The sequence below is a fragment of the Elaeis guineensis genome, chromosome 2 (assembly GCF_000442705.2).
Source record: "Elaeis guineensis isolate ETL-2024a chromosome 2, EG11, whole genome shotgun sequence".
Lineage (NCBI taxonomy): Eukaryota > Viridiplantae > Streptophyta > Magnoliopsida > Arecales > Arecaceae > Elaeis > Elaeis guineensis.
In genome coordinates this window covers 117076320-117098562 of record NC_025994.2, presented here as the reverse complement: position 1 = coordinate 117098562, position 22243 = coordinate 117076320, and positions in this window count along the sequence as shown.

The following is a 22243-nucleotide window of genomic DNA, read 5'->3' as shown; positions in this document are numbered from 1 at the left end:
ACATGCATGAAACATGCCCATCGCTAGCAAGCAATCAAAAAACTGATGCGGACTAGCTGATCCATATCCATGAGCATCTGATGGGAATGCTGCACTATACAGATTAGCAAGTGCACTTCGTCTTGCGAGGATGAATATTTGACTTAAACAGTGCTAGAAAAGGTTTTAGGCAGCATTTTCAAATTATTTTCTTCAAAAACAAATAGCATTTCAAATTGTCAAAAAGAGGTTTTAGATAATGTGTTATGCCTAAAATAGCATTTCATTTTTTTTATATCATCAATCCAACACCGCATGATCAATATGGTAAGGTATGAGTTTGTCCTTTATGGCAACACTTGTTTCTAATAGTTTCTCACTTCCAACCATGATATTGTCTAAATTCTGACGATATTTGTTGGTACCAGTTGGTATGAGATAATTCTGCTCAATTCAGGTCGGTCCGGGTTATTTGTTGAGTTGATCATTAGAATCATGTTGGTTCTATACTAACACGGTAGTACGTTATAGCATGGGCAGTTTAGAATGATTCGACAAAATGTTAAATTATGATCAAAAATATTATTTGTTAACATAATAAATTAAAATTCTATGTCAAAACTCTAAAGCAGAAAATTTTAAAGAAAAAAAAAAGAAACAATATTTTTTAAAAAATAAATATGTTATAATATATATGTGTATTTTTTTTTATAAGACGAGCATTCATATATTGCAAATATGAACATGGCCAAAGAAATAAAAAAAAAAGAACGTCCGAATGCTAGCAGCATCTCGGTCATCGTAGTCCATACAACTTCTCTATATGCTAAACCACATAGAAGTCACCCAGTCGACCGCACTATTAGCCTCATGGTAGACATGCTTAATCTCAATTGAGGAGCAGTCCCGAATAATACACCCAATATCGCTGGGGAGAGGTTGAGCAGCACTTATCCTCTACTGCTTCCACAACCAACCAATGAACATTCCGAATGGCCCTCCACAACCAGTCTCTCTGTCTGCAGCTGTAGCCTTGCAAAGGATATACCAGCTCAGGCAGCTCGCAACTCTACTGTAGAAATGATGTTGTCAAGAAGGTGACATCTGTTGCTGCCACTAGTCTGGAGTTAGGACCGCGAATGATGAAGCCTGTATGGACCATTTTTAGAACCTCTCACACTGCCATTGAAGTTGATTTTAAGAAAACTCAAAGATGGCGGATCCCAAATAATAAACACCACACAAATCATCATCTGAGCAGCCGAATAGTCCCAGGTGTCCCAAGTAATAGAGATCAAACTAGTCGATAGCACACCTATAGCCTTCCTAGCCTACACAAATGCCCTCTCCAGGGTAGATCTTGCCGACTATCAAGATGCCTCAAAGGTTTTCCTATTCCTGACAAGCCAAATATGATAAGCGATATACGTCGTCCTAATTTTAAATCCCCTGGATGAATCACTCTGTAGGCTTTGCTGTAGCTCCTCCATAAAAAATGGAGCTAGCTCCATAGAGGCACTCGCCATCCAGGAAAGCCCCAACAAAATCCATATATGCTGAGGCTTAGGACAAAGAAGCAAAACATGGTCCACTATCTTGTCATCACTACAGCTGCTCGTGCAGGACAGATGAATATCCATAGCTCCAGCACACAACACTGTCCTGGTCAGAAGTCGGTGCCAGCTACCTTCCAAAGGAAGAGACGAATGCTCGGAAAGACATGGAGCCTCCAAATCTACGCTCCATCCATCCTCCTGATTGTCTTTCTCCTAAACAGCTCAGAGAGGTTTCTCATCACTGTCTTTGATGTGCAAATAGAACTCCAGACTCTGACATTTAGACTGCTGAAGACAGAGATAATAGTGGACAACACTCTCTCCACTAGGGCTAGCCCAACCAAAGAGTTGGGATACAGCATCAACATGCCATATTGATATAGGTTGGATAGCGGTCCATCAATATATCAGCAATCCAAAGATCATGAGTAAGGTCGATATCCTACCCATCTCCTACAATCTATTTAACATGATGAAGAACCATTTGATCCCACAGACAGATCTCCTTCCACATAAAGGAGTCCCTCGGTCAGTTTGAATGTTTGTGCTAGTAATCCAGGAGCCATACCTAACTTTAATCACCTCACTCCAAATGCAATTCGACTGAAGTAGGAATTTGGCCATATGCCGAGCAATCAGAGTCTCACATCTCGCTGCAAGGGACTGAATGCCAATCCCCCCTCTTCAATCGGCTGGTAGACCACATCCTATGCCAAAAGGTGAATTCCACCATCACTCTGGTATGATCTCCATAGGAAGTGCCTAAACTGCTGCTCGATTTTCGCCACCACTGTTTTCAAAATTATGGTATTGGACATCATATAGATCGAGACTGAGCTAAGCACCAATCTAATTAGATTGATCCTGCCCATCATGGATAAGCATCTGACCTGCCAACATTCCAAACATCCCCAGATCAATGCCTCCATCCCACTCTTCGGGATCTCCGTCCTATGATGGGCACTCTCAAGTAGTGACAAGCTCCCATTTGCTCAATAATCCCTAGCTTCTCCCTGATAGCTTGCCTCAACTGAGTCTTAGTCTTTGGATTGAAATATAAGATCGATTTGAGCAGATTCACCTTCTGCCCATACCAGTGCAATATCTCTCTAGAATCCTCTTGAAGAAGTTAGTGTTCCGAATAGATTCCCGACCTACCAAAAGGCAATCATCTGCAAACAAAAAAGGTGTGAGATCGGTCTAGCTCTTTGGGCAGGCACATAGGGATCCAAGGCCCTAGACAGTGTCAGTGCACAAATAAAGAGATATGGAGATAGGGACAACCTTGACGTAGGTCCATTATAGACTGAAAATAATCCATCTAGGTGCCATTAACCAGTATGGCAAAGAAGGGAGATCCCACACAGCCCATGATCCATCTAATCCAACACAGGAGGAAGTCGAAGCTCTCCAGAGTGTAAATAAGGAACTACCAATTCATTCGATCATACGCCCTTTCAATATCAAGCTTAATGGCTATAAGGCATCATCAGATCGAAGCTCTCTAGAGATCATGCTAAAAATCTTGTGTGATTAGCATATTATCTGAAATACTGTGGCCTCCCATAAAGGCTCCCTACTTAGCACTGATCAACCAAAGAATGATAGGATTCAGTCTCCCAACCATGATCTTCGCACAAATCTTGTACAAATATGCTTCCATACTTCTGGCATCGATCTCGATGCAAAAAAGAGCTAGATAGCCTCGATCATCTTTTCCTGCACAATTGCCCAATATCGCCAAAAAAGGAGTGGTGGGAAGCCATCTGGTTCGAGCACCTCATCCTTTGCTAGAATCGAGCCTATCAAAACATTATTCTCGTATTCAAAGACCCTATCAGCCAGAATAGGAATAGTATAGAGCTCACCTCCAACCAGTCGATCAATCCACCACCCTCGAAAGAAGTGGAGAATCTCCCGTCTAATCTCCTCCTCGCCCTTAATCTAGGCCCCCACCTCGTCATGCAGTATCCTGATCCGATTCCTCTACCTCCGAGTGACTGTCGATTGGTGGAAGAATTTGGTATTCCTTTCTCCCTCTTTAATCCACTAGACTCTAGACTTCTGCCTTCATAGAGTCTTCTGCTAGCACAGTAGAGAGTGATGTATGGTTAGCTTGCTTCCTTCGATGCCCTGCCAAATTCTCCTTAGCATGTCCTCCCTCCTGATCCTCTCTCTACTAGAGCTCAGCGATGGCAGTCTCTATGTCCTCCAACCTCCTAAAGATATCATCAACCTCCACTCGATTCTATCTCTTGAGCCTGCACCTCGTCAACTCGAGTCCATGAGTGATCCGATTCATCGTATTACCCTAGATAGGCACTATTACAAAATAGAGCGATGATAGTAGTTGAAAATCGCTACCGTAGTCCAAAAAAAAGCTGTCATAGCCTACTATAGTGTTAGACAACCGCTGCCACTATGATCGTTGCCATAGCTATGACAGTGATTTTTTGAGATACGACAGTAGTTGTGTCAGCCACTGTCATAGAAAGGTATGATAGCTATTTTACAACCACTGCTATAGCAACCGCTACTATAGAGGCTATGGCAGTGGTTGTCCAACTACTACCATAGCTAAGCTATGACAGTATGCCAACCGCTGCCATAGATACTACGGCAGCAGTTTGTCAACCACTACCGTAGTATTTGATTGGTCAAAATTATTGGTAGGTAATAGATGGTGGTCGGTTGGCGGGAGGAGGCGACCGTTGGCAGCGATGGGGGTGGGGCCCATCCGGGCGGTGGTGGGCGAGCCCACCGAGGTGGTGGGGGCATCGACGGTGGTTGGTGGTGGGAGAGAAGGCCGACGGGCAAGAGAGGTGGCTGGCGGGTCGGAGCGAACTGTCGACGGCGGTCAGTAGTGGCCGCCGACGGACGACGGCAACGACGAGGCCCGAGGAGAGAGAGATCGTTGTTGGTTGACTACTTAAGTCATTATAAACAGATCATTCATTTCTTCTACAACCTATATGAGATCATCACAATCGATCATGATTGGATCTATCACAGCAGTTATAGATAACTGCTGCTATAGGTCAGTCTATGATAGCAGTTATTAGTAACCGCTGCCGTAGGTCCAATCCATAACAGCGGTTGGTAATAACCACTGCCATAGGTGGAGATATGGTAGCGGTTATACCTAACCGCTGTCATAAGTACAATATGGTAGTGGTTAGTAAATCACTGTCATAGACTTATAGCAACGATTATTACGCAATCACTGCTATAGAAGTAGAATATAATTTTTTTTTATTTTTTTTGAATATGATATAATTTTAAAAATTAAAGTTCATCTTCATCATTCATTATCTAAATAGTTATTGTTAGAGTATCATCACAAAAGATCATCTCGATCTGACAATCCTAGCTATATCGATTATTACAATTTGATTTCGATAGTCATGAATAATCGTATGATTATTTGATAGATAGAGATCACTGATAGGTTCAAAAATTTATAATGATGATTTTTGTGATATTTGTATCACACTATCAAAATTTTACTTCAATCGGACATCATGATCATGATCAATTTAGCATGAAATAATTTGGACCGTTAAATAAAAAATGAATGATGAAAAGGCCAAGTGACGTCCGATTATAAGATAATTTTTTAGATAAATAATTTTTATTAATATTTTAATTATTTATATGATGATGATCATAAAATTCAAATCATGCATATATGAACAATCTAAAACTATATATAGCTTGCTACTCATTCTTAAATTCTTCAAGTAGTTGTACTTGTGCTTTTGTAAGATGTGCTCAAGTAGATTTCAACATATATGTATGGTTTCAATTTTATGATCACCATCATATAAATAATTAAAGTACTAACAAAGATCATTTATCTAAAAAATCATCTCAATTGGACGTCGATTGATCTTGTGATCACTCATTTTTTATTTAATGGTTAAAATCATTCTATGCTAAACTGATCATGCTAATAATGTTCGATAAAATTTAAATTTTGATAGTGTGCTATAAATATTATTGAGATCATCGTCATAAATTTTCAGATCCATCGATGGTCTTTATCTATCAGATCATCATGCGGTCGTTCGTGATCGTCGAAATCAAATTTTATTGATTGACATAGCTAGGACTATTAGATCAAGATGATCTTTTGTGACGATACTCTAACAATAATTATTTAGATAATGAATGATGAAGATGGGTTTAAAATTCGATTTCACTATTATAGGTTTACGTAATCTTCCAAAATTATTTGTAAGTATCGACTAAATTTTTTTAAAACTTCAATTTGAGGGATAAAATAATATTTTTTATAAAATCATCTTCGCAACTATGTAGATCTTGAAAAGTTATATGAAATCAAAAAAAAAAAAATCACTAAAATTCAAACTGTGAATCCAAAGTTATGGGATGATAAAGTTTTTACCTACGACAGTGGTTATAGTAACCGCTGCCATAGAGCCGACCTACTGCAGTGGTTATAAATAACTGCTGTCGTAAGTGATCTACAGTAGTGGTTACTCGTAACTACTGTGATAGATATAACCTACGCAGCGGTTATAGTAACCGCTGTCTTAGATCGGACCTACGACAGCAGTTACGAATAATCGCTGCAGTAGATTCTATGGCAATGATTTTAGAAACTGCTGCCGTATAAGCACTGTCATAGCTCCTTTTTGTAGTAGTAAGGCATCCTCTAAACCTCTCTCATAGTATCTCAGAAGCACAGATAAGAGAGCCAAAAATTTTCAAATCGAAATGGATTTTGATAAGAGAGCTCGATGTCTATAACAATGAGCACTGGACTGTGATCAGATGCAGTCCTGAGGAGGAGGTGCACATGATGGCTCGAGAACATCTAAATCTAGCTTGCCATAGAGAATGCCAATGCGCTCCCAAACCTTTGCTGCTTCATGTTTGTTGTTACACCATGTAAACCTAAACCCAGAGAACCTTAAATCCATCAATCTAGTATTTCGACTAAAGTCTTGGAACTCTTGTGACTCAATATTATCAATAAAGTGTCTTCCCTCTCTCTTCTCTTGGGCGCTATCAATACAGTTAAAATCTTCCACCATCAGGGAGGGAATATCTTAATCAATCAATCTCGCCATCTCGTTCTGCACCACCCATCTCTCCCCATATTCAGTGTTGGCATAGATAACAGATAAGAGTCAAGTAGGTCCATTGCTTTCAGAAATAACGGTGACTACATGCTGGGTATAATTATGGAAAACATGAATATTGGCCATACCCTCCCTACAGATCACAATGATTTTCCTATCAAGCCCACGGGATTCAATGGTATAAAACCCCCAGTTTGTCGATAGTCTACACCTAACTTTGATGAGACTATCCCTTGGGAGCTGAGCCTCCAAGAGAATGCATAAGTTCAAATTGTGCTGTTGCACAAGCCTTTTAAAGGTGGATGTAAATAAGAGCTTGCTCGCCCCTTGGGTATTCTACATTAGGATATTTATGAATATATCAATGATGAATACTCTAACTACCACTATCCTTGGTGTTGTCCTCCTTAGCTTTGATAGGTTCCCCCTCCATCAAGGCCGTCTTCAATTTGGCCACCACAGCAGCATAGCCCACATTTCCCTTAAGGCCTGGCCCACAACCTCCTTCCCCCATTTTCTTCTCGAGCAACCCCCCATTCGTCAAAGGGTTTGAGAAAACAGGGGTTATAGGGGTGCCATCTTTATTTCCTCATTTCGCTCGCACCTGGACTACCACCCCGCCTTCAACCACCACATCGGAGTCAACAGTGGTCGGATGGCCACTCTCCATTAGGTGGCGATGCATCAGGCCACCCATGCTCTCCAACTAGTGCAAGCGAAAAGGGAAGTCCGAAGGCGAGGGAGGCACCTTCTCTCCGATCCGACCATCACCTCCCTCTTGAGGTTCTCCTCCCTTCGACAAGGCAAGGCCCCAACGAAGACAATCTCCAGGTGCAACAATCAGGGTCTCATTCTTTGAGCCGATGTGGGCATGCTAGTCAACCTCGGCTTGACCCACTGTAGGCCCTGAATTGGTGGACTCCCATCATGATGGCCCGTCTGTTTGGATGGGCTTCTAGTCTGCTTCAGCTTTGCCAAGCCTGCCTTGCTCATGACGGAGTCCTGTGGACTCAGCCCACTATCCTGGTCCAGGTCCATGCCCCCCTCCACTGGGCTAAGGTCCATTAGCACTTGAAATGGCCCATTTGCCTGTTCTGAGTCCACTGAGCTCGCTTGCTCGAGTTGTCCACTCACCGAGCCCTTATCCAGAGATGGATGTCGAGCCACCTTCACCAGCTCATTTGAGTTAGGCGATGAGTCCGCCGAATCCAAGATGCCTCTTAGTGAACTCGATCGAGATAAAGATGAGTTAGGGCTAGTTGACTCTGAATGTAACTCGATCCTCTTCTTTGACTTCGGTCCCACCCTCGATGCCCTCGGTTGTTGGATTCGAGCTGTCACAATCTAAGGCCCTAGCTGAGGATGGCCGCTAGTCTCCTAGCTAGCAACATCTTAAGGTCATCCGCCAATGGCACCACCCTTTTCTACACCATCATCGGCATCACCTCTGATTTCTTGTCCCAAACTTCCAACTCCATGAAGTTCTTTGGTTGTGGGGGACAATCACTCCCTTTCAAGCTCAATTCTACTACAAAAAGTGGCACATCTCATCGAAATGTCTCAACTAGCCACAAAGATAACAGATGATAGGGATGTTCTCAAGAACAAAAGGCTGTCAAAAGATACCCTTCAATCTCCAGATTAGGACACCTGGCTTCAGATGTTCATTGGTGTCGATGGCTATCCAAATCCTAACATACCCTGTCTTTTGAAGTTGGTCTGTGAAGTCGTCCGTGGATAATGGCTCTCCGGCCTTCGGCCAATGCCCAAAATCTTTTCTTACTTCCAATATTTGATAGATAGCCAGAGTGTCTAAGCCAAACCACCGTCCGGTAAACCATATTTGGTCCTATTGCGGCCAATCTCCTCGTCGCCTGGTCGTCGGGAGCGAGCGCCTGCAAAGAAAAGTCCACACTGATCGGAGATGCCTCCGATGGGGACCCTCCGACGGTAAAGTCAGAGAAGAAACTAGGCAACAGTAGAGAGGAATCAGGGGACTCAGCGATGGAGAGAGCCAGAGAGAGAAAGGAACCCCCCTCCAAGCTCTGCCTTACCTCATTTTATAGTAGGAGGTGGTATGGTCCCACCGTCGGTGATGTAGACAACTGAAGAGTTGTCAAATTGTCGGAGATTGTCATGTCGTTGACGAGTTGACAGGTTCTAGGAATTAATTCGTGTCCTTGGCAGGACAACACCCCAGGTTCCTGGCAACCCCCCTGGTGGTTGCACGGTATGTCCTTGACAGGACTGCAGCCCATGCCGCTCGTTCTGTGCCTAGAAGGACCTGTAGAGGTCGGACGTCAGTTGTCCAAACTGACAGGGAGTCGGTGGTACGAGATCGACTTTCAAGTGATCGGAGGCAGTGTTGGCCTGTTAGGCCAACGCGCTTCGATCGGGCATGATCGGTAGCTACCGTTAGTGTTGCCCGTCGTCAGACGGGCAAGATCGGTCGGTCCATCCTCGAGGATGGGTCAGCTCGGGACCCATCGGTGAGTCGGCATCGAGGATGGGTCGGTATCGTGACCCGTTGGTGAGTCAGCATCGGTGAGTCGACATCGGTGAGTCGGCATCAGGGTCGATCGGTATCAGGGTCGGTCGGTATATCCCAACAGTTGCCCCCCCACTCCTGAGCCTAATGTCGCGTCAGCCAGCGTTTCACCAGCGTCGGCAGGTGGGGCGTCGGGTGAAAGGAGTGGATCTTCATTGCGCCATGCCTTGATTCTGTTGATCTCACCAGCAAACGATCCGGACAAATCGATGTCAGATGACTTGATGTCCGATGATTCGATGTCAGATGATCTGGTGTCAGGCGATCCGGTGTCAGACGACTCAGTGTCGGATGATCCGGTGTCAGACGATCCGACGTCAGACGATCCGGTGTCAGACGACTCCTGGGAACGCAAACCGCCGTCAGGCATCCCCTCGGGAACGCGGATCGCCGTCAGTGAATTAATTCGGAGGTGCGATTTTTCTGCCATGTGTCGGGAGGTCGTTGGGCCGGAGTCGTTCAAGCAAACGAAGGCGACGTGGCCCGATCTGGGATGGGTGCGTCGAATCGTCGGACCGGTGGAGGGCCCGGATGCTGCCACGTGTCGATCATCCGAGAGGTCCTCGTCGGTGTGCCCTCATCCTGGCCGTCGAGGAGCCCTATATATATGGGGTCACTCGTATCCAGAACCTCACTTTTCATGATTTTGCTGCAGAGACTCTGCCCAAGCGGTCCCCCCATCCCAGATAGCTGCTTCTGTCTTCGTTCCTGGGAAGGTTCGTCCGAGACTTTTGTTTCCTTTCGCCTTCTTCTTGCTTCTCTTGGAATCCTCTCCCCTTCTTCTTCTCTGTCTTTCCCTTCTCCCTGGTTCTGGCATCATGGCCAGGACTTCTCCTCGGGGAGCTCAGTCGGGGAATCCGACTGATCCCGGAGTCGGATTCGTTATCCCGGAGTCGTTCCGACTCTTCGCCCCTGGGGCCGGGGGACGGGTTAACAACCCGCTCGCGGGCCAGGTGGCTCTATACGTCGAGGACCTCTGGGCCGGTCTTCGACTCCCGATTCTGGAGTTTGTCCGAATCTTCTAGATTATTACGGACTTTGTCCGGTGCAACTGGCACCGAACTCAGTTCGGTTAATAATCAGCTTTGCTCTGTTGTGTCAGCTTTTGCCGACCAACCCTCGAATCTCTCTCTTTCGGGCGTTCTTTGTCCTCCGACCCTACCCTAAAGCCCGAGGGTGGTGGCTCTTCAATCTTCGGAAGGGACTTTCTTTCATCACTGATCTTCCATCGTCCATTCATGGATGGAAGAATCAGTTCTTCTTTGTTTCTTCTTTTTCTCCTTGGGATTTTCTTCCCACTGGGGCGAGCCTCAGACTAGTGCGAACGAGAACAGCCGAGTGGAGGCGGACGATCGGGAGGATTTCTACCGACTCAAGGACATGTCGGTACCGAAGCAGAGGGAGCTTGTTACCGAACAAGCCCTCTATGATGCTGGTCTGAGCCTGGTCCCCTGTCTAGGTACTGTCCGGTCCATCGGTTATCTTTTCACTTCTCGTTTGTCTTCGAACACGTACTGATTCTCTTATTGAAAATGTAGGTATGCCGCGAGGATGAGACCGACCGATGCCGAGATCAGACAATATGCAGTGAGGAAGAGGCCGGCGTCCGGGGTCGGGCCCTCACGCCCGTCGAAGAGGCCCCCGTCGTTGGCACCGACCACCGTCGTATCGACGGTCGATCAGTCGGAGCCGGTCATCGTGCTTTCGGCACCGACGGCACCACCGGAGGAGCAGCCGGTGGAGGGAATGGTCGAAGGAGCGTCGGCGGTTTCACCGATGGAGGAGGCGCAGGATGTCGTTCGGGAGCCTGAACGTCCTTCGTCGGCTCCCGTTGCTGCCTCGGGGGGAGCTCAATCAAGTTCGAGCTTCCCCTCCTTCCCCGATCTATGGGCCTGGGCGGTCGGTCGAGGGAAGGCCCCAATGGCCCCCGCAGACAACTCAAGGTCGGGGGTCGCGCCACGTCGTCTGGCACCCGGGTCCCCGAGGGAGCGTCAGCCCTGGCCGATCATAACTTGGCCAGGAGATTATGCCAGGGGACCCTCCTTCCGGCCGACGTGGAAGTCCTGAAGGCTCGCAGGTGACCGAGATGCTGTCTTCCTTTTATCCGACCATGATCGGGGTAAGTTCTGCCTCGCCTCCTTCTTTCATTGCTGTCTTTATTAGTTTATCTTTTTGACGGTCGGCTTCTGTTCGCAGTTGATTTATACTATGTCGAATTAGGGGCCGGATACCGGAGGTTCGGGGATGCTCGGGCGGCCTGGAAGGACAAGGCGGCGATCGTCGAAGTCGAGAAGGCGGTACTGGTCGAGCAGTTGAAGCTGTTGACCGATCGGGAGGCGAGACTTGAGGATGAGATCTCTCGTCTCACAGATGCCTTGGTTGCCTCGGGGCCAAACTCAAGTCGGCCCGCGGAGAAGTCAAGCGCAAGGGTCGAACCGCTCATCGACTGCGGTGCGAGCGGGATGGCGTCATCGCCGAACTCGAGGTCGAATGCGAGCAGCTCCGGATTAGCCTGGAGAATCTCGCCAAGGCCGAGGAAGATTGTCAATCGCCCAAGCCGATACTGACATAGCGAAGGCGGAGGCGGAGTCGACGAAGGAGTCATTTGGTCGGGCGGAGGCGGAGGCAAGGTCGGCGAAGAAGTTATTAGGTCGGACGGTGGAGGACTTCCGCGGCTCCGACAAATATCGGGAGGAACTCCTGGAAAGTGGCTTCGCATCGTACCGGGTGGGGTATGAAGACGCTTGGGATGTAGTCCAGGCTTTACACCCGGAGCTCGACCTCAGCGGCATCGTCCCCCCAGGACCCGATGACCAAGCCACAGAAGAGGTGACCGACCCATCGTCGGGGGACGCTACTGGGTGGAGGAAACCATCCCAGAGCAGGTTGCCGAAGAGGAGACGGACCCGACCTCCGACCCAGCGCCGACCATAGCGGATGCACCGGCTGCCCCTGGGCTCCTCCCGATGGAAGAGGTCGACTCCGAAGAATAATCGGAGTCTTGTTACTTTTTGTTTCACTTTATATACTTGTAATCGGGCTTCGGTCCAATTTTGTAGACTCAATGTATTTATGAAATGAAGCATTTTTGGCTTTCTTCCCTTTGCGTGTTAAGATGCATTCTGGCTTAGAGTCATAGAGTCGTAGAGTCGAGGTCGTAGAGTCGGGCTTCTGCAAAATGCTTCCCAAGCGTAGAGTCGTAGACCCGACATACCTTATTGGGTCACTCGATAACATCCAAGGTCGTTAGCCGAGATAGTCGGTAGCGTGCGCCATGGAAAAGGCAAGGCGAATTCCGATCACAGACCGTCCGTTCCGACGGAGGTCTGAGTCGAACATCCATCGCCCGGTGGTAAGTCGGACGTGTTCATCGCATCGAGGGTCAAAGTCGAGTGTGACCGCCTCGACGTGAGTCGGGCACGTTCGTTGAGTCGAAGGTTAACTGACCTCCGAGCACACCCCGATGACCCGATCATTGCGTAGGATCGAATGTTGTTCGATGTGATCAGTCGGATGGCGTCCGACGCGTTCGGTCGAAAAAATGATGGCAAGTCGAGTTCCCATTACCTAGACTGTGGTCGGGCACATACGTCGCAGCGCGTGATAAACGGTGGCAAGCCGAATATCCTTCGATCGGTCTGACCTGGTCGGTAGGTTGCGAACGCGACCTTGGTCGTGTTGGCGCTTGGCCTTTCTCGGCTGGGGCCAAGTCGGCAAGTTAGCCGATTGTTTTGCCCGAGAGTCTGACTGTAGAAGGAGCGTAGCCCCCGTCGTCGTGGATGTATCGATCATCGTAAGTATCCGATATGTTGTCGGTGATCGGACCGTTGGTTCCCAATGGAACGTTGGGCTCAAGTTGAGGTGTCTGGGCTCGTACTTCTGGCGAGCGTCGTCCCTCAGTTGAAGAGTCGAGATTTCAGACCCCGAAGTTTAGAAACTAAACTTGTATTCCGGACAAGTGGATACAAAGTTCACTGATAGTACAGCTTTAGATTGTCGGCATTCCAGGTCCGGGGAATGGCGTTCCCTTCTAGAGTCTTCAATTGGTAAGCTCTCGACCCGTAGGTGTCCGCTATCTTGTAGGGTCCTTCTCAGTTCAGAGTCAATTTTTTCTGGTCTAGAGGCTTCGAGACTTCTGCCTTTCTTAGGACTAGGTCTTCAGGCCTGAAGAGTTCGGCTTGACCTTGGCGTTGTAGTATCGGGCTACTCTCTGTCGGTAAGAAGCCATGCGGAGTTGAGCCTCGCACCGGAGTTTGGGTAGGAGGTCCAGGTTGGCTCTCCGACACTCGGAGTTGTCTGGCTCCTGATACTGCTCGACTCTAGTCGATGGTAGCCCAATCTCGAGTGGTATCATCGCCTCCGTCCCATAGGCCAAGCTGAAGGGTGATTCTCCGGTTGGAACACTGGGCGTCGTTCGGTATGCCCATAGGATGAAGTTCAACTCCTCGATCCAGAGGCCTTTGGCTTCATTCAGTCGGGTTTTAAGTCCATGCAGAATGGTCCGGTTGGTCACCTCGACTTCTCCGTTGGACTGTAGGTACCCGATCGAGGTCAGTCGATGCGTGATATGGAATCTCACACAGAAGTTTCTGAAGTCCTGATTGTCGAATTATCTTCCGTTGTCGGTGATAATGGTGTTCGGCAATCCGAACCTGAAGATGATGGACTTCTGAACGAAGTCTTCCATCTTCCGCTCAGTGATTTGCGTCAAAGGCTCGGCTTCCACCCACTTGGTGAAGTAGTCGATCGCGATGACTATGAACTTTCATTGACCGAACGTCGGAGGGAAAGGTCCGAGTATGTCGATTCCCCATCGGGCGAAGGGCCATGGGACGACGACAGGAGTCAGCCGGCTGGCGGGTTGGTGTTGTACGTTGGCGTACCTTTGGCATGGTTCGCACCTCCGAACCAACTCAGCTGCGTCCTTCTTCATGGTGGGCCAGTAGTAACCCTGTCGCAGGACTTTGTAGGCCAAGGACTTGCCCCCCAAGTGATTACTGTAGATCCCTTCATGCACTTCTCTGAGGGCATAGTCCGCGTTGGTCGGCCCCAGGCACTTCAGCAAGGGAAGGGGAACGACCTTTTGTAGAGTCGGTCGTCTACTATCACATATTGGGAAGCCACCCACCGGAGCTGTTTGGCTTCCGTGGGATCTTCGGAGCCAGTTCTGTCGGTCAGGTACTGAACGATCGGATCCATCCAGTTCGGCTCTGTCGCCAATTGTAGTACCTCTTCAATCTTGTCGATGCTCGGTTGCTCAAGACTCTCTATGAACGTCCGGCCCAAAGTGCCGTAGTCGGATGTCGCGAGCCTGGAGAGTGCATCGGCCGAGTGTTTTCCACCCTGGAAATGTGGAAGATCTCGAAGTATTTGAAGGGCGCTAGAGATCCTTTACTTTCTGGTGATATTTGGCCATGGTCGGATCCCGCGCTTCGAATTCGCCTTTGACCTGTCCAACGATCAGTTGAGAGTCGGAGAAGACTTTGAGGCTGTCGACCCCGAGCTCCCGCACCAACCCCAAGCCCGTGATGAGCGCCTCATATTCGGCTTGATTGTTGGAGGCCTTGAAGTCGAATCGGAGGGCGTGCTCGGTAACCATTCCCTCCGAGTTGGTGAGCAGGAACCCGGTCCCGCTCCCTCGAGCGTTGGAAGCTCCGTCGATATGCAACACCCAGGTTGAATCGGGGTCACATTCGGAGGTCCCAACCTCTTCGGGGCTCCCCTCTTCCGACGGTCGGTCGGTCGTCGGGCATTCCGCGATAAAGTCGGCCAGGACCTAAGCTTTCAGAGCAGGTCACGGTCGATATTGAATGTCGAACTCGCTTAGTCTCACAGCCCATTTCGCCAACCGTCCTGATGTGTCAGGGCGGTGCAGGATCGCTCTCAGGGGTTGGTCGGTGAAAACCACGATAGCGTGCGTCTGGAAGTATGGACGGAGCCGCTGTGTTGAAATAACCAGAGCAAATATCATTTTCTCTGCCTTCGAGTATCGAGTTTCGGCTTCGTGAAGCACTTTGCTGACCTAATATATTGGTTGGTGAACTCGATTCTCGTTCTCTCGAACGAGCACCGAGCTAACTGCCTCTGGGGAGGTAGCCAAGTAAAGATACAGTACCTCCCCAACCTCTGGCCTTACAAGTAGGGGCGGAGAAGTCAAATATTTCTTCAGTTCCTTGAAGGCCCGTCGGCACTCGTCCGGCCAAGAGAAGTGCTTTGCTTGTCTCAGAGTTTTGAAGAACGGGAGGCATCTCTCGGCCGACCGAGAAATGAATCAGCTGAGCGCGATGATCCTTCCGTTGAGTTGCTGCACCTTTTTTTTGGTGTCCGGATGTCGCGTGTCGATGATTACCTTAATCTTCTCAGGGTTGGCCTCGATTCCTCGTTGCGAAATGAGGAACCCGAGGAACTTCTCCGAGGTCACTCCGAAGGCGCACTTAGTCGGGTTCAGCTTCATCCGATGTTGTCGTAGAGTGTGGAAGGTTTCTTCAAGATCTTGCATGTGATCTGAAGTTTGCGCACTCTTCACTAGCATGTCGTCCACGTACACCTCCATGTTGCGCCCGATTTGGTCTTTGAAGATCTTATTGACAAGTCGCTGGTAAGTAGCCCCGACGTTCTTCAGACCGAAGGGCATTACTCTGTAACAGTAAAGGCCTTGGCGGTCACGAAAGCCGTATGCTCCTCGTCCTCGGGCGCCATCCGGATCTGGTTGTATCCGGCGAAGGCATCCATGAAGCTGAGCAGTCGATAACCGGATGTCGCGTCTACCAGCTGGTCGATCTTCGAAAGTGAGAAGCTGTCCTTCGGACATGCCCGATTCAAGTCGGTGTAGTCAATACAGATCCTCCACTTTTCATTGGCCTTCTTCACCATAACGATATTGGCGAGCCAATTGGGGTAGGTAGTTTCTCTAATGAAGCCCACCTCGAGTAGCTTATCCACTTCCTCGTCAATGGCCTTCTGTCTTTCAGGAGCAAAAGACAGCTTCTTCTGCCTAACCGACCTCATTGCTGGATCGATGTTGAGTCGGTGTGTCATCGTCTCTGGAGGGATGCCCGACATATCCGCTGCCGACCAGGGAATACGTCGGCATTGGCATTCAGCAGCTCCACTAGCTGCCGTCGCTCGGGGTCGGATAATTGAGACCCGACCCAAACCATTTGTTTGGGATTCTCCATTATCGGGATGGGAACAAGCTTTTCGGCCGGTTCACCCCGCTCTTCCTCTTTCTGTTGATCCAACTTGTCGACCGTCAGGAAGCCCTTCGACTCATCGCTTTGAGCAGAGATCTGAAAGCATCGCCGAATGAGCTGTTGATCCCCGCGCATCTCCCCGACTCCATTTTTAGTCAGAGATCGGACCAGCAGATGATACGTCGAGACTATTGCTCTGAAGGCGTTTAATACGGGTCTACCAAATATGGCGTTGTAAGCCGAAGGCACTCGGACGACCGCAAAGGTCAAGTGGACTGTGCTTTGTCGTGGTTCGGTTCCAGCCGTCACGGGCAAAGTAACTTTCCCTTCCACTGTGACCGTATCTCCAGCAAAGCCTATCAGGGGCGTAGAGACTCTCTTGAGTCGGTCAGCCGACAGTCGCATTCGGAAGAAGGTCGAGTAAAACAAAATATTCGTCGAACTTTCATTATCTACAAAGATCCTTCTTACATCATAATTTACCATTGTTGTCGAGACAACAACAGCGTCGTCATGGGGAGTTTGGATACCCCGAACATCTTCATCTGTAAAAGTAATTACATCGTCTTGGCGCAGCTTCTTCGTCGACTCCCCTCCAGCAGCCGTCCCCGAACCAAGTCATTTGGAGATCATGTTGATGACCCCGACCGTAGGCTGGTTAGTCGTTGCTTCTTCAGTCGGCTGGGGTCGTCGGTCGGCGACGGATCGAGTCGGCGGGTTTCTCCAAAATTTATCGAGATACCCTCGACGTATGAGGGCCTCGATCTCATCCTTGAGTTGGATGCACTGCTCAGTGTTGTGGCCATGGTCCCGATGGAATCGATAGTACTTTCATCGGTCGAGGCCCTTTGCCTTCAAAGGTGGAGGCCGTCGCAGATATTCCTCTCCTTCGATCTCTATCAAAATCTGCGCACGAGGAGCGGAGAGAGGAGTATAGGAGTCATACCTGGGATGCATCGGCCTCGGACTCCGCCGTCGAGGTGACCTCTGGTTCCGTCGCTGGGGTGAGACCTGTTTGTCGGTCGGGGGCCTACTAGGCTCGGCAGGGTCCCGACTCTTCCTTCGCTTCTCCTTCGGGCCCTTGGCCTCAGTCTGGCACCGATCGAAAGCTCCTTCGTCCACGCGCATGTACTTGTACGCGCGCTCCAACAGTTCGGCATATGTCCAGGAGAGGGTCTTGTCCAAAGAATAGGTAAATCGGGATGCCCTCAGCCCCCGCTTCATGGCCGAGATAGCCATATCCTCGTTGAGATCCCGAACCTCAAGCGTGGCTGCGTTAAATCATGCCACGAAGTGTCAGAGCGTCTCGTTTTCTCCCTATTTGAGGGAGAAAAGACTGTCTGAGGTTCGTGGTGGCTTCCGGCTGGTGCTGAAGTGGGCCACGAAAGAGTGCTCAAGCTGTCCAAAGGAGTGAACACTTTCTGGACGAAGATCGGAGTACCAGATCCTGGTGGCTTTGCGAAGCGTGGCGGGGAAGCCGATGCAAAGAAGGGCATCGGTCGCCCCTTGGATCGTCATGAGAGCCTTGTAGCTCTCCAGATGGTCTACTGGGTCAGTGGAGCCGTCATAGGGCTCCACATGGGGCATCTTGAACCGACTAGAAATTGACTCGTCAAGGATGAGTCGGGAAAGAGATTGAGCGGTCTGGAAGTCGACGTCGTTCGAGGACTTCTGTCCGTCCACCTGCAGCTGGATAAGCTGACGGTCGATTTTTTCGAACCTGCGTTCGTAGTCGTCGATCCGTCGGTGCTGAGAGATCCCGGGGGTGGAGTCCCCCAATGAATCCGAGAGGGAGGCGGACGGTGTTCGCGGTCGCTTCTCCTTTCTTGCTCGTTCCAGCTGGGAGGGAGACGGCCGTCGAGACCGATGGGTATCAAGCCGCGGCCGCCTCTCTTCCTCTCGGTGGGAGTGCTGCGATAGCTGCTCCCGAGGAGGAGACGGAGATCGATGCGGGCATCGGCGGCTGCTCTTGGAGGGCATCGACGCACCGCCGGTTGCTCCGTCGACGAGCGCGGCAACCGGATGGGTTGAAGGCTTTTGACCGCGTCCGTCAACACGGTCATCTGCCGCACGATCGCTGCGATCTGCACCTCCGTGGTCACCATGGAATGGAGAGAGCTAGGCTCTGCAGCGGGGAGTGGTAGAGAGGCCTCTCCCCGCGGGAAGAGTGTCTCGCCGATCCGGTGGCTCTCGACCGCTGAGCCTGGTCCTTGTCATCTCAGAAAGGTTCTTCGAACTCTGTAGATGTCGTGTGTCGGCCCCCCTACCTGGAGCGCCAAAACCTGTTCCGGTCAATCTCCTCGTCGCCTGGTCGCCGGGAGTGAGCACCTGCAAAGGAAAGTCCACACTGACCGGAGATGCCTCCGGCGGGGACCCTCTGACGGTCAAGTCAGAGAGGAGACTAGGCAACAGTAGAGAGGAATCAGGGGACTCAGCGATGGAGAGAGCCAGAGAGAGAAAGGAACCCCCCTCCAAGCTGCTGCCTTACCTCGTTTTATAGTAGGAGGTGGTATGGTCCCGCCGTCGGTGATGTAGACAACTGAAGAGTTGTCAAATCACCGGAGATTGCATGTCGTTGACGAGCTGACAGGTCCTAGGAATTAATTCGTGTCCTTGGCAGGACGGCGCCCCAGGTTCCTGGCAACGCCCCCTGGTGGTTGCACGGCATGTCCTTGAAGGACTGCAGCCCATGCCGCTCGTTCGGTGCCTAGAAGGGCCTGTAGAGGTCGGACGTCGGTTGTCCAAATTGACAGGAAGTCGGTGGTACGAGATCGGCTTTCAGGTGATCGGAGGCAATGTTGGCCTGTTAGGCCGACGCGCTCCGACCGGACGTGATCGGTAGTTACCGTTGGTGTTATCCGTCGTCAGACGGGCAAGGTCGATCTGTCCATCCTCGAGGATCGGTCAGCTCGAGACCCATCGGTGAGTCGGCGTCGAGGATGGATCGGTATCGTGACCCGTCGGTGAGTCGGCGTGGTGAGTCAGCATCGGCGTCGGTCGGCATCAGGATCGGTCGGTATATTCCAACAGATCCTAGAACAAAATCCGCTATCCAAAGCTTCATGATAAGGAGCTAGCCGGCAATAAACCACAATCCTTCCCTAAGCACAGCTTTATAGTTGGCCACTACTCGAAATTGGAGTAAGTAATGGTCCTCTATCATGGCAAAAGTCTTAGGGTTATACTCCAGCTTACATTTCTCCTCCACCTCCTTTGCCATCTTATCTAATGGTGCTCAGCGATGTTCTCCCATTCCCATTCCTTTCGAGATGCCATCATTTCATCTTCTGAAGATTTGAGGATTTTGATGAAATAGCATTGAAATCTCTCCGCCACTTTCTCAATTATCTCGTGCGATGTTTGTATTGATTGCCTTGGATCTTCCTGCGCCACCATCGCCAATGGCCAACCTCCTCTCCTAGGATCAGTGGATGGCTGGCCACCCTCGTCAGTACTCTCTCCACCCCCTGTAACACCGACAAGCTGCTCGACAGAATGCTCCAAAGGGACACAACAGTCAAGATACGGAACTCACCGCCGCTCACGAGCGTACTCAGAAAAGTCGTTTCATATATATAAACCTTCGATGCCGGGGTATGTTAAAAAAGCAAAGTAGTCCATCTGGTCGAAATAGTACGGCTACTGCTCCTGGTGTTTATTTTTATTCTCACCTGCAGTGGTTACGGACCAACAGGAATCCACGGCAAGGCTGAGGCGGTATCGGTTGGCTGTGTGTCCCGACGCGCCACTACATTGTCCGGAACTTGCCGTCCAACACGGCGCGACGAGTGGCCCGACGCCTCGTGAAGCGTGTCAGTCCTTTTCTGCCACGTAGGACGATATGTTGTGGGTGATATTTCGGCGCTCTATAGCATCTTTTCAGTTTTTAATGCAGAACCTTTATCATGCCCACATATATGATATGGATTATGTAGATGTATTCCAGGCATGCATGCAGCATGCCATGATGGCATGCACCAAAGATGGTACAATAAATAAAGTATAGAGGTACATCGTAAAATTGGACGTACGGTGGACTGGCAACGCAGGACACCTAGCGAAGAAGTAGGGGTGGGGGCTGCTGATGTGAGGGATGATAGCTACGCCTCGGACAACCGATTGAGAACATGGGGCCACTCATCAAACAGCGAGTAAACGCGTGTACAGCTGAAGAAAAGACTTGAATCCGGATAAAGACAGCAGTCATGATAATTTACAGAATGCTTGAAGCAGAGAAGGCCCTCATCCATGCTCAACTGAACAAGGGGCATCTGGTCCTTCAAGACCTTTGATCCGGTTCCAAATTTTACCAAAATCTAGAAATATCTTACGGCCATAGAGACTGATCATAGCTGATGAGAAAAGAGGAGGATCATAGTTGTGAAACCTGTATTTATACCAATTACGAGTTTTGACTTGTACATTTGAATTTTTATGAATTTATAGAAAAAATTATTTAACAAAAAATGAATACTAAAAATATTTAACAGAATAGTCGAGTTCGTTTTCACATAAGTGCCAGATATGCTGGTGGCTTGAAAAAGCGCGTTAGGTGACTCTAGATGATTATTTTTTTCGTTAATAATCAAAAAATTTGGGTTCGAAAACGGGACTTTCGGCTTTAAACTAAACTCTGGTTTACCGTACCAGATCCAAGAAATCACATTATTTTTGTTCTAGCATCTATAATCTAGTTAACAGATAATACATTCAACTCTGATTTCACAAACAGGATTTCGAAGTCCGATTTTCCAAACTGGATTTTGAGGCATTTGCAATGGAACCTCAGAAAAAAATGATACCTTTGTTCTATGTAATCTACCTCTGCATTAATTAATTAAGAATATACTAAGCTCTCGTTTCAAACATAATTTTTAAACTCTAATTTTCCAAATTGGACTTGGTGGAGTTTGCAACTGAATTAGAGAAAAAATGACACTTCCATTCTATATAGCATATATCTATTTTGTTTATTAACAGTACATTGGACACATAAATGGGACTTTAAAGTCTGCAAATTGAAATTTTAAGCATATTTTTACCAGACTCATATTAGTCTTTAAAGTTTTTGGAGCCAAATTTTCGTCCTTACAGAAATAATGCATGGCACTCTGTTCCCATATGCAACATATAATTTTTATAAGTGAAAAATCTATGAAAATCGAGTATGTAGAAAGTATAATCAATATTTTGCTACTTATGAATTTGATATGCGTGCATATATGCTAGATGAATTAGGTCGGTTCGGGTCCAGGGAACCCACAACGAGGCCGTTGCAATCAGATTTTTCAAAATGGGAACCAGGACGACTCAATCATTTTGAAATCAAAGCTGGCCAAACCCAACATGGTTGTTTTGGGATTGACCCCAATTGTTGTGCAACCCCTATTCTCACCCATTTTTCTGATGGCAAATTTCTTCTTAGTCCTAGTATAGTTAATCAAGTTGGTGGATTGAGTCCAAACAGACAATAATATGGTTTTATGCACATCCTTTCATTTAAACTGTCACAGATAAAGCAATGATTTGTCAACTCAACTAGATTATCTTTCGCATATATTTAATTCTTTATAAAAGTTGAAACAATTTGATTTTTAAATTATATTATGTGGCCCGTATATGGGTAAAAATGTAATAAATTATTTAAATAAGTTCGTGTTGCTGAAAGGAACTTTTAAGTCCTTTGGAACTGGAATCTAGTGCAATTTTTAAAAATAATATAAAAATAAGTTATATAGAATGGAAGCGCCACATTCTCTCGGGTTTGGTGACAAATACATCAAAGTCGGATTCGGAAATCTGATTCTGAATTCTGTTCTTGAAGTTGGAGATAAGTATTGTTTGTTAATTAAATTATAT